The sequence below is a fragment of the Nicotiana tabacum genome, chromosome 2 (genome assembly GCF_000715075.1).
Source record: "Nicotiana tabacum cultivar K326 chromosome 2, ASM71507v2, whole genome shotgun sequence".
NCBI lineage: Eukaryota > Viridiplantae > Streptophyta > Magnoliopsida > Solanales > Solanaceae > Nicotiana > Nicotiana tabacum.
Window position 1 is genome coordinate 10,697,343 of NC_134081.1, and position 7,838 is coordinate 10,705,180.

General features: G+C 38.3%; 1 long non-coding RNA gene across 1 annotated transcript; it reads left to right on the forward strand.

Moving 5' to 3' along the window:
• Nucleotides 1-3,345: 3,345 nt before the first annotated feature.
• Nucleotides 3,346-6,460, forward strand: LOC107761100 (uncharacterized). The gene is made up of 4 exons (XR_001642525.2): nt 3,346-3,480; nt 3,570-3,617; nt 6,058-6,129; nt 6,238-6,460. It is a non-coding gene; the product is annotated as an uncharacterized LOC107761100 (long non-coding RNA).
• The last annotated feature ends 1,378 nt before the right edge of the window (nt 6,461-7,838 follow it).

Below are 7,838 nucleotides of genomic sequence, written 5' to 3' on the forward strand. Positions count from 1 at the left end.
GCCTTAAACCTGCAATTACGACCTCATACTCGGCCTCATTGTTAGTCATATTCGGGCACCTTATGGACTGGCGAATCACTTCGCATGTTGGGACCTCGAGTACGAGTCCCAGTCCGAACCCTGACGCGTTGGATGCATCATCGGTGTATAGGACCCAGAGGTCTTGTGTTTGGAGGGAATTTTGGATGGCTTCCCTTTCGACTTCAGGCATTATTTTTGCGCTGAAGTCAGCGATGAAGTCGACGAGCACTTATAACTTTATCGCCGTTCGCGGCTGGTATATGATGTCATGCTCACTTAGCTCGATGGCCCATTTGGCCAGCCTTCCCGATAGCTCGGGTTTATGCAAAATGATCCTCAGGGGGAAGGTTGTGACAATCGAGATGGGGTGACATTGGAAATATGGTCTAAGCTTCCGTGAAGCTACGTCCAAGGCTAGAGCCAAGTTTTCGAGGTGTGGGTATCTCGTCTCGACGACGACGAGCATTTTGCTAATGTAATAAATGGGAGATTGCGTACCTTTATTTTCGTGGATCAAGACTGTGCTTACTACTACTTCGGATACGGCTAGATAGACGAGGAGCGCCTCTCCAGGTTTGAGTTTCGAAAGCAAGGGCGGTGATGACAGGTATACCTTTAGTTCTCGTAGATCCTGGATGCACTCGGTAGTCCATTCAAGGCCATTATCTTTCTTGAGTACGCCAAATAATTTATGGAATTTATCCGACGGCCGCGAGATAAAACTTGATAAGGCGGCGATGCGACTAGTCAACCTCTAGACTTATTTTTTGGTGGTCAAGAGTGTTGGTTTCCCTTTGATAGCTTTGATTTGGTTGGGGTTGACCTGGATCCCTCGCTGTGACACCAAGAAAGCCAAGAATTTTCCCTAGCCTATGCCAAACGTGTATTTCTCCGGGTTCATCTTCATTTGGTATCCTCTGAGTATGTCGAAAGTTTCCTTCAAATGATCGATATGATCCTCTGCCCTTTTGGATTTGACCAGCATATCGTCTAAGTATACCTCCATGGTTTTGCCAAGCTGGTCTTTGAACATCCTCGTTACCAATCTTTGATACGTAGCCCCGCATTATTTGGCCCAAATGACATGACCTTATAGCAATACGTTCCTTGATGGGTGATGAACATGGTCTTTTCCTGATCTTCCTCTTCCATCAGGATCTGGTTATAACCCGAGTAAGCGCCCAAGAAACTTAATAATTCGTGACCGGTCGTCGCGTCGATGAGTTGGTCGATATGAGGTAATAGGAATGAATCCTTCGGACATGCTTTGTTCAGATCTATGAAGTCCATGCACATCCGCCATTTCCCATTTTTCTTTTTGACCATTACTACGTTGGTGATCCACTTGGGGTACTTAGACTCCCTGATGAAGCCATTCTCTAACAGTTTTTCCACCTCCTCGCACACTGTGTCGTTAATTGCGGAGTTGAATTTATGCCTGGCATGTCTCACTGGGGGTGGAGTGGATTGACATTTAATTTGTGCGTGGCGATTTCCTTTGGGATGCTCAGCATATTTGCATGGCTGAAAGTAACCAAATCTGCGTTAGCTGTTAAGAATTGACTGAATTTACCTAATTCCTGAAGTTTGCAACTGATATAGGCCTTCTTGCTATGGTCGTTAGGGTCCAATTGAATGGGGTCAAGGTCTTCTATGGTCGATCATGCAGCTTCAATCATGTCGGGGTCTTTGATATCGTCCCCGATCTCGTCGTGCTCCGACCTCGACCCTGCTGATTAATATGCCTCTTTTTCTTTGTCCTTTCTTTGTTGGGTGGCCGTGCTGTCTAAGGTAATGTGGTATCATACCCGGGATATGCGCTGTTCTCCGCGTATACTGAATATTCTCCATGGAGTTAGGAATCTAAATTACTTGGTATAAGCTGGAAGGGATAACTCTTATGGGATATATCTATGGTCGATCCACTATGGCATTGTATGCGGTGGCCTGATCCATGATGTGGAATATTTTCTCTAGAGTTACACCGCCGGTCAAGACGAGGAGTGTAATTTCCCCCGATGTTCGCTCAACTACATTGTTAAAACCGGTTAGTGTGATGCAACGCGACACTATCTTATCCTCGAGCCTCATTTGGGTAAGGAATCAGGGATAGATAATGCGCGCACCGCTTCCATAGTCCACCATGGTGCGCTTGACATAAGTATCTAAAATGCGTAAAGTAATAACAAGGGCATTATTATGAGGGAAAGTCAAACTGTCTGCATCTGACTCATCGAAGATGATACTCTCGTCAAGTCCGTCATACTGTTCGCAGGTGATCGACCGCTTGAGTTTGTGAGTGGTGGTGAACTTTACGTCGTTGACAAAGGTATCGTCACCGCTGCTGATGATCATGTTGATGGTACGAGCTGGTGATGGCAGTTTTGGAGGGCCATGATGTTCATGCCCTCTGGCGAAGTTGGTCCTCTCTTTATCGCTTAACTATTCTTTGAGGTGCCCTTGCCGTAACATGTTTACAACTTTCTGTCTGAGGGCGATGCAATCTTTGGTTTAGTACCCACGTTACTGGTGGAACTCACAGAGGGTGTCATGGTTGAACCGGACGAGGAAGTCCCTTAGTCCCCCACCCAAGGATTGCCTGATAGCAAATATGTCGTTTGCTCTTGCCTTGGCCTTCTTGGCTCCGGCATGAGCGGCTACGAACTTATCAACCATTTCTTCAAAAGTTTCTATGGAGCGGGTTGGTAGCTGCGAATACCATGTTAATGCCCTTCCTGTGAGGGTTTTACCAAATTTCTTCAGCAGAATGGAGGACACTTATTCTTTGGCGAGGTCGTTGCCTTTCACAGCGGTGACGTAGTGAATTACATGATCTTTAGGATCGGTCATTTTGTCGTATATCCTGAGGTAGGGTGGCATTTTGAGGGTCTTTGGTATGGCATGCGGGGCTGCATCATCACTGTACGACTACTCTATGAACCTGCCGACATCCCATTTTGGTGGCAACTTAGGAGCGCTTGGTATCTTATCAACCCGTCCTTGGTATTCTTTCATCTGGTCTCGAAGTGCCTTATTTGCATTCTCCATTTCTTCCATTCTTTTTAGAATGGCAGCGAGGGCGTTATCACGTGCACTATCAGTAACCACTACAAGAAAAAGATGTTTTAGGGACCAACATTTAGGGACGATGTATGAATCTGGTCCCTATAAGTAACTAGTAAGGACGAGAATATACACCGGTCCTTAAATCTCTATTTTTTTGTTAAAATATTAAATAGAAATAAAATTTGTTCTAATGTATGGTCCTTAAAATAAAAATTTACCGGGAGAAAGTGACGCCATACCAATATTGGAATAAAACATAATAAAATTTACTTAAAAAACTCTAACTTTTATCAAACCTAAATCTACCGTCAAGTCTCATCTCCCTCGCTCCTCATAGAAGTAAAAACCCTAAATCCCCTAAATTTCCATATTTCTCTCAAAGGCATTTTCTTGGTATGTTAAGAAATTTTTTTCTTGGTATGTTAAGAAACATTTTTCTTTTGTCTCTCTTACGATGGGTTTGCTAAACTCATTTTTTGCAGGTTTGGGGGGAATATCAAGCTGAAAATCTGCTACTCATCTCACCACAAGTAAGCACACTTTCTTTCTCTATATATCTTCTGAGTTAACCTTTGTTTATTATTTCTCAACAACCCATTTTTGCAGGTTTGTGAAATCTTAATTTTTTAATTTTTTTTGTTGGTAGAAATTGGTTGCTGCGCAACAAATATTTTTACAATCAATTTCTTTTCTAGATTATATTTGATTGGGTGTCCCTTTGTGAATTGTTTGTAAAAGCCTATGCTTTGTTTGGTTTTTTTCCCTTCAAATTTGTTCTTCCTCTGCTATATTCTCTGTTCTTATATTTGAAACTTACGCTTAGAAGAATTTTTGGTTTTATTCAAGTTGGAGTAAGGATTTGTCTGCAATTGTTTATTTTCCATAAAAAAAATTATCTTTACTTCATTTTGTTTAGATTGTTTGTGAGTGTATTTCTATGTTTCAGTCCCTTTAATAGGAATTTAGTATTAGATTTTAGAGAATCTTTTCTCTTTAGCAGTAAATATTTGAATACAGTACCCGATGCCTAGTGTTGTGCTTCTCTTTTAATTGGAATGATGTGTTCTATCTTGTTGTAAAACTATCCTAGATGAAAAGTTTTATTGCTGTTGCAAATATGAATGACATTGCTGCTACTAGTAAAATCTCTCTTGCAACTAATGTGTTACTTGGCTTAAAAGTTGTGTTTTAGCTGCAACTAATAGTGAGACTGCTGCAACTAGTCTCAACTAGTAAATATCACTATTACAACCTCTAAGACTTCTCTCAATGTGCGAACATCTAATAATTAGACCACGGCAACTAGTAAGATCATCTTAATATAATTTACAGTTGTTGGTTTACATTTGTGTTTTAGCTTTTCACTGTAAGTGCTATATAAAATTTTTGGTCTTTATTGGATTGAAGAGGTACAAATTGCTTAATGTGTTAGTAAGTTTCAAAACTTGTTTAATGTAATATTTAGCCAGTTTTTTTCGACTTCTCTAACTTTTAGTCAGCTAGTCTAGCATGCATTGGTTTACTTTTAGAATTCTTGGCAATTACTTTTTATTGTATTCAACTTCTGGAGTATTTGTGGCTCATTTATAACCCAACAAAGTGAGAATTAGAAACTTTATTTTCTATCAATTTCTGGAGTATCCGTGCTTCTCTTTTAAGTAGAACGGTGTGTTCTATCTTGTTGTAAAACAGTCCTAGATGAAATGTTATATTGCTGAAAGTAGTAAAATCCCTCTAGTCTTTTAGCTTTTCACTATAAGTGCTATATTGAATTTTTGGTCTTTTTTGGATTGAAGAGGTATAAATTGCTTAATGTGTTAGTAAGTTTCATGCTACTATAACAGCTAAAGAAGAGCTTTTTAAAGCTGAAAAATCTCCCAGTAGTATTCCATTTAACTTGTTGATCAATGAGCTGAATCAACAAGGAATACCATTGACAGCAAAATGCAGCTCAAACCCCACCCATGATGCTTCTTAAATCCTGCACCAATTGTCTTTTCTTAATTTCAATTTCCCCCATGCTCACCCAGCGTGTGTTACCAAAGAGTTCCACCCAATCGACGTGGAATGAAATAGGTCAATTCCACTATATGCAAATAATATGGAGGGAGACAATCTGCCTCACTAGAAGATGAGTTCAATGCATATATTTAAGAATGCTTGTTTTACTATATTTGCTGGTGTAAATTTCTTTTTCTAATTGATGTACCTTTGTGAAATCAATGGAGTTCATGGACTATTTACATGTAAAAAATATTTGTGGAGTCGCTAGAATTCATCAACTTATTTGTATGGTGTTGCATTTAAAAGTGGGTTGGTACTGTATGGTGTTACTTGCTACTTGTATGGTGTTGTATTGATTTTGTTTTTGCTGTGAGCTTTTTCATGAATGTCTGAGTGGCGACAATTTATTGAGAGGATTGATATAATCGACCTCAATTTGTTTGGAATTAAGGCTTAGTCTATTATTGATGGCGAGCTCTGCACTAAAGAGCTTTCTCGTGTATTTACTATGTAGTATATGACAATTGCTGCAATTAGTGGTTTCATCTGCTGGTACTTCAAGAAAATAAAATATGCTATAGCTTCCTCCACATTGCAATGGTCTTATTTTTTCATGTTTAGCGATACAAGAAACTTCCACAATTGCTGTGATAAGAGCTTTTGATAAGTTACCCACAAGTGCATCATTTCTGCATGAATACCTACCAAGTTAGATGCATAAAAGCTATCAAACTTCAGTAAAAATAAAATTCCTTATAGCTTTACTGCTTTGATGTTTCAGATGTGCCTTGTGGATATACACTATTGTTTAGATTTTCATTAAGTACATATAAACTATTGTCTAGATGTTCAACTTGAAACAAAATTTGTTGTTCTTGGTTGAGGATTATCCTTCTAGGTTTTCATAAATGACACAACAGTTATATAACATAGTTTTTTTAATTCATTTTTTTTATATTCATGCAGCCTCGTTTACATTGCTATTTTATTTTTGAAGTGTATATATACTACACTTGGTGAATTTGGACACTTTTCAAGGTGAGAGGTCAAATTATTATTAGAGTAAAATTGAAAAAATTATTTAATATAATTTTCTAGTGATATTTACAATTTCTTATTAAAAGGATTTTTTGAATATTTTTACAGGTTTTGGAGGCTAAAGTTTACAAATATAGATGCGGGTTTTGAAGACATACAATCAGTAGACTTTTGCTTTGCTAGGAACGTTGGACAAAATATCATATTAAGTTTAGGGATGTTAGCTAAAACTTTAGCTGAAGGGTAGTCCAAAAAATATTTCACCATGGTTGTACAGTGCCACTAATTTTGTCAGTAATTATTATATATGAAACCTTATCTATCATTATATTATCTTTTTGTGATTAAATTTTCTATTTGTAGAATGAATATATCAGATTTGAAAATTTATGAAAAATTAGAATTTTGACCACACATGCTTGGTCCTAAATAAGATTAAGGATCAGATCTTCTTGTCCTTAGAGCGTTTTATGACCGGTAAACTCGTCGCTAAATGTTTAAAGGCACTAAATATTATATGACATTGATTTGCAGTAAACACCATATTTCTGGTCCTTAAAAGCAGATTCCAACTAGTTGTTAATACCTTTCAAGGACCAAGATTAGTCTGGTCGCCAAACACATTTAGGGACCAGATGTAAAACCCATCGTTAATAACCTTTAACGGCGGAGGATCTAGCGACCGGTGACGACCAGTTTTAACCGGTCGCTATAGATATTCTAGGACCAGAAATAAGCTTTTAGGGACCATTATTCTCGTCCCTAAAAGTCATTTTCTTGTAGTGAACATTGTAAGTTATACCTGTCGTTGGAGGGAGGGGTTGGTTGCACTACTCGTTTGTTTGTTGTATCGCGCAAGTCCCCGCGGCTTCTGCAGTCGCGCCTGGAGCGGATTTGTTGAGGATGCTTGTTAATGAGTCAGTTAGCCATGCTTCGAGGAGTTTTTTCACAGCTGGGGGTGTCCCTTCCTCTGTACACGTGGAGGTCCCTCTCCCATTGAGTTTTGTTATGCTGCAGTGTGGGGGCGGTGCCTGCTCTCGCCTAGGGGACGCAGTGGGCGTCGTGTCCTCACTTGCCGTTTCACAGCTTTCGTTGATGACGTTTAAGAGGTTGGTTAGGAAGCCACATGTTATCCTCGTCCTTTCCACTCGGTTACCTGCCATATAGGGTTTTGCACACACAAAGAAGGGAGATCTCGGGATTTTTTGATGTTAGTGACTTGCATCAATTGTAGATCTAGAAGAAACTAAAAAATTACCTAAGAAATTCCCACAGACGACGCCAAATTGTTTGACCAAAAAATATAAAACTTGGTTCAAATAATTAAATTTGTAGAAATAAGGGCTAATCTTCGCAAACAATAATATCCCTAGACGGAATTTTTAAAGAAACAACAAATATTACGTAGATCTGGTCGAATAGTGGCGATAACATGCAATAAATACTCTAGAAACCAGATGTAATAAAATAGCATTTAATGATAAAGAACATCATTAAATGGCATTTTAGTTTTTGATTAAACATTTAACTGAATTTTTGAAGATGAATTTCAAATTTGAAAAAGTAGTTTTTACCTCTTTTGCAAGTAAATAATATTTCTCTCTCACAAAATTGCAATATTTTTTCAACTAAAATACATGTCTAAACATAACTTTAATTTTTAAATATTTTTTTTCAATTTAACTTCAAAAAATATTTTTTTTCAATTT